Source organism: Trematomus bernacchii, unplaced genomic scaffold (assembly GCF_902827165.1).
Source record: "Trematomus bernacchii unplaced genomic scaffold, fTreBer1.1, whole genome shotgun sequence".
NCBI lineage: Eukaryota > Metazoa > Chordata > Actinopteri > Perciformes > Nototheniidae > Trematomus > Trematomus bernacchii.
The window spans coordinates 1,554,118-1,562,735 of NW_022987731.1; positions in this window are offsets into that span (position 1 = coordinate 1,554,118).

The following is an 8,618-nucleotide window of genomic DNA, read 5'->3' on the forward strand; positions in this document are numbered from 1 at the left end:
GGGAGTTTTTCGATGATGGGCTTAACCCCTCTGGAAGTATCCAAATATGACAGACCTGGGAGGGAGCCATCTCTCTTAGCAGCCTCAAGCTCTAACAGCAGGTCTGCTAACTCTCTGAGTCGTTTTGGGTCTTTGTTGGTCAGTATGGGGAAGCTTTCCAGCTTGTCAAAGAGAGCCTGTTCAATAACCTCAGGTGAGCCGTATATTTCCTCAAGCCTCTCCCAGGCCATCATGAGTCCAGTGTCAGGGTGTCTGATGTTGACGGCCTTGATTCTCCTCACCTGATCTGATGACTCTTTTCCCAGATATTTGCAGAGCAGGTCGAGTTCTTCTCCAACAGACAGATCCAGACCAGCAATAGCACTTAGGAAGGACGTTTTCCAAGCCCAACAATTCATTGGTTGATCGTCGAATGTTGTGAGGCCTGATGTCACTAAGTTACTGCGGGCAAGATATTTAGCCAGATCGTTAGTGGTTTGAGGGTTGTGGTAACTGGCTTCATAGGGCGTACCTTGGTTAGGCTGATAAGCAGAGAATGGATACTGCTTATTGAGAGTCCACGGCGGTGCTGGTGTACCAGGTCGAGGAGCCTTTAATGTGTGGTGAGGCGTAGTTTGGGTAGAAACAGCAGCTTGTGTTTGAGCAAGGCCTTTAAGTGAGTAGGACTGTGTAGGCTTAACATCCTCTCCTTTACTATGTTGTGATGGTTCATTTAGGTGTGGGCCTATGGGGGCAACAATGTCACTAATTTTGCTAGGCGATCCACCTATTCTGCTGGTTTGCTCTTTCACATAAGCAGTGGTGCGCTGGTACATAAAGTGTTGAGACACTGGATTAGAGCCTCTGCTGGCCTCTTCAACATCAAGCTCTAGTAAACCAGCCTGCAACATTTTTATTTCAGCTATGGCAGCATCTTTCTCCTTTTCTTCCTTTAATGCATCAAGAGTAGCTTGAATGCGTGCTTGCTCGACTTTTAGCTCAATTTCCCATTTAGAGTGTGATCTTCTAGCCTGTGCTGCTTCAGCCCTTGCCATAGCCATAGCCAGTGCTAAATTAGCCTTTGAGCTGGATGATGAGCGCGACGCACGTGTGTGCACAGAGTGTGCGTTTACACTTATTTTATCCATGTTGTCATTTTCTTCCATAATGGCTGGGTTGTGAATTCAATAACGTGGATGAAGAGATAAGCTAGCGTGAAGGCTGTACATATGCACTGAGTTAGCCACTTAGCTCTTGGTGTCGCTCCGTAGGAAGCCTGTCTCCGTCCCCGGAGCTGGCTGTAATGCCGTCTTTTCACTGTAAGGGTCTCACTAGCACTGAGCTAGCTATCCATCCAGTTAAACCGTTTGAAAGAAAACTCCAGCACAGTTGTCAGTTTTACTGAAGTCTCTTTACTTGGTGAAACTGTAAAGACAATACAGACATAACAGTTTATTATTGACTGCTAAATAGACAGAATACTTCACACAATGAGCTACGGTGCACAAACTGAGAAGCTAATCAGCCTAGCCGCTAGTAGCTTAGCCGCAAAGAATACTCACTGCATTCCTACAAACATAAACATTTTACATACAACATATTCCCATGAAGCCACAGTCTGTCGGACAATAACACTCACAGACGATGCGTGAACCAGCGGGAAATACGAAGCACAGCCCATGGAGAGCAGACGTCCGTTCATGAAACAACCCAAGCTACACGTGGAGCACACCCAGGAACGAACAAGTTCGGTCTCCGAGCAACAGGAATCGAATAAACCACTAGAAAACAGCAGTGTCAAACAACCACCACAAGGTGGTGCCAAAACACAGCCAAGAAAACACATATACGACAGATATACACCAAAAACACACATCAAGGACAGAACACCGCCCATAGTTACCATGGTTACCCTTCTGTTTATTCTCCGCTGTGGCTTTTTTTCTCCCTCCCCGAGGCAAGCGGTTGCTCCCGCTGCAAACGCTTGCCTCGTTCCCCTCGTTCCTTGGAAGAGGCGGAGAGGTGGGTGTTTGTCATCTGCTGGTGGACTAACCGGAGAGAATTACAGTGCTTGCCTCGACGGGGAGGGATTGCATTGAGCAGGTCCCCTCTTCCAAGGAACGAAGGGACCGTGCGGCAGAGTTTCAGTTTCAGTTACTTTGGCCGGTCAAGATGTCCGTTAAAGTTTAAATCTTCCGGACAAAATTTGAAAAGTGCCGGTCAAAGGTCTTCTTTGTTATTTATTGAGCTTTAAAACAAAATGAATAACGACTCTATATAATAAAACACGGAGGACGGAGATCTCTTTTTCTCCCCCTCTTCTGACAGCCCAGCAGCTGATCAGAGCACGTCTCCCCTCTCCTGCAGGGGGGCGTGGTCAGCAGAATCAGACCCGTAGACAGCAAACAGCACATAGAGCGAAATGAGGCATGGCTAAAATGCATGATCTGTTTGGTATTTTGAAAACAGAAACGTATAAATATACCTTATATAGGTATGGCCCTACAATATATCATTTAAATATAGCATGATAGGTCCACTTTAAAAAAGCCCTCCGGATTATAAAAGACCCCCATCACCCCAGCCACAAACTGTTCTGTCTGCTGCCGTCTGGCAGGCGGTACCGCAGCATCCGGACTAAAACCACCAGACTCAGGGACAGTTTCATCCCACAGGCCAGAAGACTATTAAACACCTGAACTTTGAAACAACATCCACAACATTCATCTGGCTGCTACTTAGAAATTATTTGTCTAATATATCATATATTCCAATCACTCTTATTGCACTATTTCACTATTTCACTATTTTACTATTTTTCTTTTTGTATTTACTTGCACTATTTTTCCTGTGTATCTGTTTCATTGTGTTGCACTGTTGGAGGAGCCTGTGACCTAAGATTTTCATTGACATAACTACACTATGCGATATATGTACGCATGAACAAAGTTCAAGCATACATTAAGCACAAAACAATAAATTAGGGCACTTTGTGATTTGATTTCCTCAAACTCCTCCCAGCTCCTCATGTTCTCCCAGATTTTAATCCTAATACAAAGGAGCTTTTTGACTAAAACCAAAACTAATTGCGCGACGGGACAACAAAGCTTCCTGCTGGGGTTTTCTAAGGATGTGGTGAGAGTAAAAGAGAAAACAGCTGCATCCAGATGTGCACAGCTGGGCCCTTTTTACCATAACAATTCACACGATGCGAGTGACTAATCCGTTTCTCATAACTACACACACACACACACACACACACACACACACACACACACACACACACACACACACACACACACACACACACACACACACACACACACGGTAAGACTTAACATCTATTGTAGACTTGAACACTCTTTATATGCAGAATTCTCTACAGACAGAACATCATAACAGATTAGTGTTCTTCAGAGGAAGCACCACAGTGTGTCGCACACAGAGTCTTGTCCTGTCAGTGAGGTGTGTGGCATTTTGGGGCAGAAGTTAGAGTGTTTCTGTGGTTCTGGGTGCAGGGCTTCATTCTGCAGGATTATATATGAGGAGACCTTTGGGTCTGTGGTTTGAGAATTGTGTTTAGTGTTTTGAGAAAATGAGCCCTGTTGTTAAAACATGTGTTTTAGCAATTGAAAAAAACTGTAATATAGAGTCAATGTGACGTGTTGTTGCCTTTAGCTGAAGTCTCAGGGAAATGGACCTTGTTTTGGACAAATCTCCCCCGGTGTGTGAAGGCCTCTACAGAGAGTCTCTGTCACATGATCAGGGTTCTCTGTCACATGATCAGGGTTTTCTGTCGGCCAGGTCTTCAGTTTGCTCAGTGGTTCAGAAGCAGAAAGAGTTAGAGGACATTTTGAGGACATTCTGAGTCTCTCTGTCCCTGCCTGTGTTGAACGCGTCCATTAAAGATGATATTAAAGTATATATAATACTGTCTTTAACTTCTCTGACCTGCTTTTCTGAGGAACTGATGACGAAGATGCTGATGGTTTACAGATTACAGAAACTGTTGGTTTCCTGTTTCCATGACACCAGGCTGTCCTATCAGATGCTGTCAGAGTCAGATCAGATTAAACTTTAACACGAAGAAGAGCTGGACTCAAAATATATCACCGTCTTTAAACTCGGGGTTCATATGAGTTCATGTTGAAGATCACTCTGTACATTTAGATTCTGAAATGTGCCATCATGAAAAATCTGTTTTTTTACTTCTAGTAGTTTAAAGGGGACCTATCATGCAAAATGCACTTTTGTACGTCTTTTATACATGAATATGTGTCCCCGGTGTTCCAAGGAACTCACCAAGTGTCAGAAAACACAACCCTCTCTATTTTCCTCCATACCCAAATCTCTAAAAAAGGGGCTGCAACGGATCTGATAAAAACTGATCCAGATTTGAACACTGTCCTGACGTCAGGACAGCGGCGCTATGGCTATTGGGCCAACTCCACCAATCAGGAGGAGACAGCCACGGCCATTGCCGTTCGAAAGCGCTGGAGACGCTGTAGTACATATGCCAGGCCTGTAGATGGTGCTGTTCTCACATTCTGCCCTTGCAAAAACAGAGCTAAAAAATGTCAAATTGAGCAAAATGAGGCATGGCTAAAATGCATGATCTGTTTTGGTAACAGTATAAATATGCCTTATATAGGTATGGTCCTATACTATATTATTCAAATATAGCATGATAGGTCCACTTTAAGTATGGGGTGTACGGCTTCTACTAACACACACACACACACACACACACACACACACACACACACACACACACACACACACACACACACACACACACACACACACACACACACACACACCCACACACGGTAAGACTTAACATCACTTAAATTCACCTGAGATGAGAAAATATGGAAATTGTGCAATTGGCAGATAAGCAGCAACGAAACTTGAGAATACCAGATCATTTACCAAGTTCCCTCAAAACATTACTTTGAGTCTCACAGCCTCAGTCTTAGGGCCAGAATCTATTGGTATACAAATGGGGAAATACTTTAAAAAAGGGATATATTAATCAACATTACAAAAGCATCTTTGTGCAAAATTATGGAAAATTCCATTTCAATGACTGCTCCATTCAGAAGTATTGCACAAATATTGACCAGGCAGACTATGATTTTTATAGACGTCAGAGAGAGGAGATGCGTAGGAAAAAGTGTCTCACATGTCCGAAGCAGAACAAACAGGATTTACCCGTCATGCATGTGATGTTGTGGGACGAGAGAGAAAACAGGTAGACATGCAGAGGAAACGACGGGAGGAAACACTGTCTGCTTGTTTTTTCCCGGAGGCAGCTTGAATCATGCTTCCCACGACTGCTATGTGTGTGTGTGTGTGTGTGTGTGTGTATGTGTGTGTGTGTGGTGTGTGTGTGTGTGTGTGTGTGTGTGTGTGTGTGTGTCTGTGTCTGTGTTTGAGAGTGTGTGTGTGTGTGTGTGTGTGTGTGTGTGTGTGTGTGTGTGTGTGTGTGTGTGTGTGTGTGTGTGTGTGTGTGTGTGTGTGTGTGTGTGTCTGTGTGTAAACAGCATTCACACTAATAAAGATTCGAAGAACTATAGTGGAATTCTGTAAACAGCATGAAAGAATGTCATGCAAAGCTGCCTGCCTGTCTTCCTTTGATTCTCTCTGAACTGCCTGGTCTTTTTAAATAGTGCGAATGCTGTGCCACAGCATTCCACTATAGTTCTTCAAATCTGTATTCTTCCCCTTATTTCACCAATACTTTGGCTCTCCATAACTTCAGCTTATTTTCAGCTACAGAAACCATTCAAATATTAAACTATTCAGCCTTTTCAGGAATCGATGGGAAACCTTCTTTTTTTAACATGGAAGTCAATGGGAGATGCCTTCAACTCCTTCCACATACTTTCAGCTAGACACTTCATTCTAACTTTGAAATGATCACAACACCTTCAGCTATTCAATTCTTATTGAAAATAAAAAATAATTAAGAAAAAATATTAAACAAAATGCCTCTTGAGGGCATGAAGAGACAAAAAGTCCACCTAGCTCCCAATTGATTCCCATGTTAAATCTTTCCGGAACTTTCTTCAGAACAGAGAGAAGTACACTTTAGACAAACTGCTCCCATCTCCACATTTTACACACAAAACCAAAAAAAACAAAATATATCAGTTCATTGGGGTTCCCTGATGCTCACGGTCTGGTCATTTTTTGATAGGAGCCATAGTTTTTGAACAGGTGGCAAAATTGTCAGATATAATCCTCAATGCATTCTTAATGGGACTCAGTGCTGCAGTTGGTAAATCGTCACCATGGTAACCTTTGATCTCTGGGTTTACACACACAGGTGTTTGCAAACATTCATTCACTACTACTTACATTTTAATATCTTTATTTAACTAATTCAGCCTAATTTCAGCTGCAGAAACCATTTAAATATCAAACTATTCAGCATGTTCAGCACATGATGGGAAACTTTCAACTTTTTCAAAATATGTTATACTTTTTAAAACATTTTTTTTAAAGTCTTTTTTTAACATGGAAGTCATTGCAATGCATTTGAGCTGTAACAATTCTCACACACACACACACACACACACACACACACACACACACACACACACACACTCTCTCTCTCTCACACAGACACATCAAGAGAAGAGAGAGAGGGCGATCAAGAGAGAGAGGGTGATAGAAGAGTGATAGGGTGATCAAGAGAAGAGAGAGAGGGCGATCAAGAGAAGAGAGAGAGGGCGATCAAGAGAAGAGAGAGAGGGTGATCAAGAGGAGAGAGAGAGGGCGATCAAGAGGAGAGACAGAGGGCGATCAAGAGAAGAGAGAGAGGGCGATCAAGAGAAGAGAGAGAGGGCGATCAAGAGAAGAGAGAGAGTAATGTAACCTCATAATGTAATGTATAACTCCTATGAAAATGTTCAAAAAGTGCTCAAACTTCACATGTGTGCTAACAGTCCAGCCGTGAAGACATCTACGGCACAGTTTTGAGATTTCTTCAAATGCCGTTGCCATGGCAACACAATGCTCACCATGAAACACGGTTTTCTCATAACTTCAGTGAAAATGCTCGAAATGGCCCAAAACTTCACAGGTTTGGTAACGATGCAGCCATCAACACATCTAAGCGTATTATGGGGTGTCATCAAATGCCGTTGCCATGGCGACAGATACTTCACCATCAAGTTAGTTCAAAAGTTTGCAGTTCAAATATTCTGCTGCTTTCCCAAGCCTTTTTACTTTATTTTCTCATCTTAATACAAATTCATTCACTACTACTTACATCTGATATTTAACTCCTTCAGCCTATTTTCAGCTGCAGAAACCATTCAACTATTACATTATTCAGCTATTTCAGGACATCAAGGCTATACATGTTGTTTATACCTTTTTTTAAACCTTTTCTTTTAAATATTAAGCTTTTTCTGCATTTTCAGCTAAATTCAGCCAGAAATGTTCAGTTTACAGCATTCGCACACATTTTCTGCAGGAAATGCATTTTCTAGTTCTTCCAGTTCTCCGTTTTCCTCTCTTGAAATCGACCAGCTGTGAAGGTGGGGGCGGGGCTTTTATACGCGAGTAGTGAAAACACTTCCGCGTAGTCTGCTCTCGTGTATCCTCCCTTTCGTCTCCTCCCGCACCCCTCCTCCCTCACCCCTCCTCGACTCCTCCGTGTGCATTTCAGCTATTGGGACGTCCTTCAAAATGGCGTGTCTTGATCGATTTCCGGGTCAAGTCCCGGAGGAGGGGAAGAGAGGAGTCGAGGAGGGGTATTGAGATGAGGCTACTGTGGGGCAGCATTTTCTCCTCTCCTTTCGTCAAGGGAGGTCCAGTGGTTCCTAAGCTAAAGGAGGTTGTCACTACCCGATCTGCAGCCCTGCCCTACCTGCAGTGCGCATGTGCGAGATGATCCGCCATATTTGACAACTACATACGGCAACTCCAATAGGACACTTGACACAGTGGCTTTTGGCAAAGCAGAAAAAGAACCGAGAGAGATGAGTTATTGTTATTACAACGTGACTTCACTATTATTTAACAACTCTTTTTATTGGGTTCTTTTATTTGGGGTTAAGTACATTGTCAGAATAAGTGAGAAATGGATTTAACTTCTGTTAGACAGCTATATGCCATACATTTTTGCATACATTCACAGTAAATATTTATTCAGTATGATAGCTGATAACAGAACTTTAAATCCATTTCTCACTTATTCTGACAATGTACTTAACCCCAAATAAAAGAACCCAATAAAAAGAGTTGTTAAATAATAGTGAAGTCACGTTGTAATAACAATAACTCATCTCTCTCGGTTTTCGGAGTTTTCTTTGTGTGCTTTGCCAAATGCCACTGTGTCAAGTGTCCTAGTTGGGTTGCCGTACGGAGTTGTGCAATATGGCGGACCATCTCGCACATGCGCACTGCAGATAGGGCAGGGCTGCAGATCGGGTAGTGACAGAGGTTATAAAGGAAGTTTGAAACCTCCTTTCCTATCATCTAGAGCAGTGGTTCCCAAACTTTTTGTGCCCAAGGCACACCAAAGGACAAGTAAAAATCTCAAGGCACACCTATTGTGCAAAATAGCCCTTATAACACGTGTTATCACTCATATCATGTAAAATATCTGTAAATGTGCATAATTA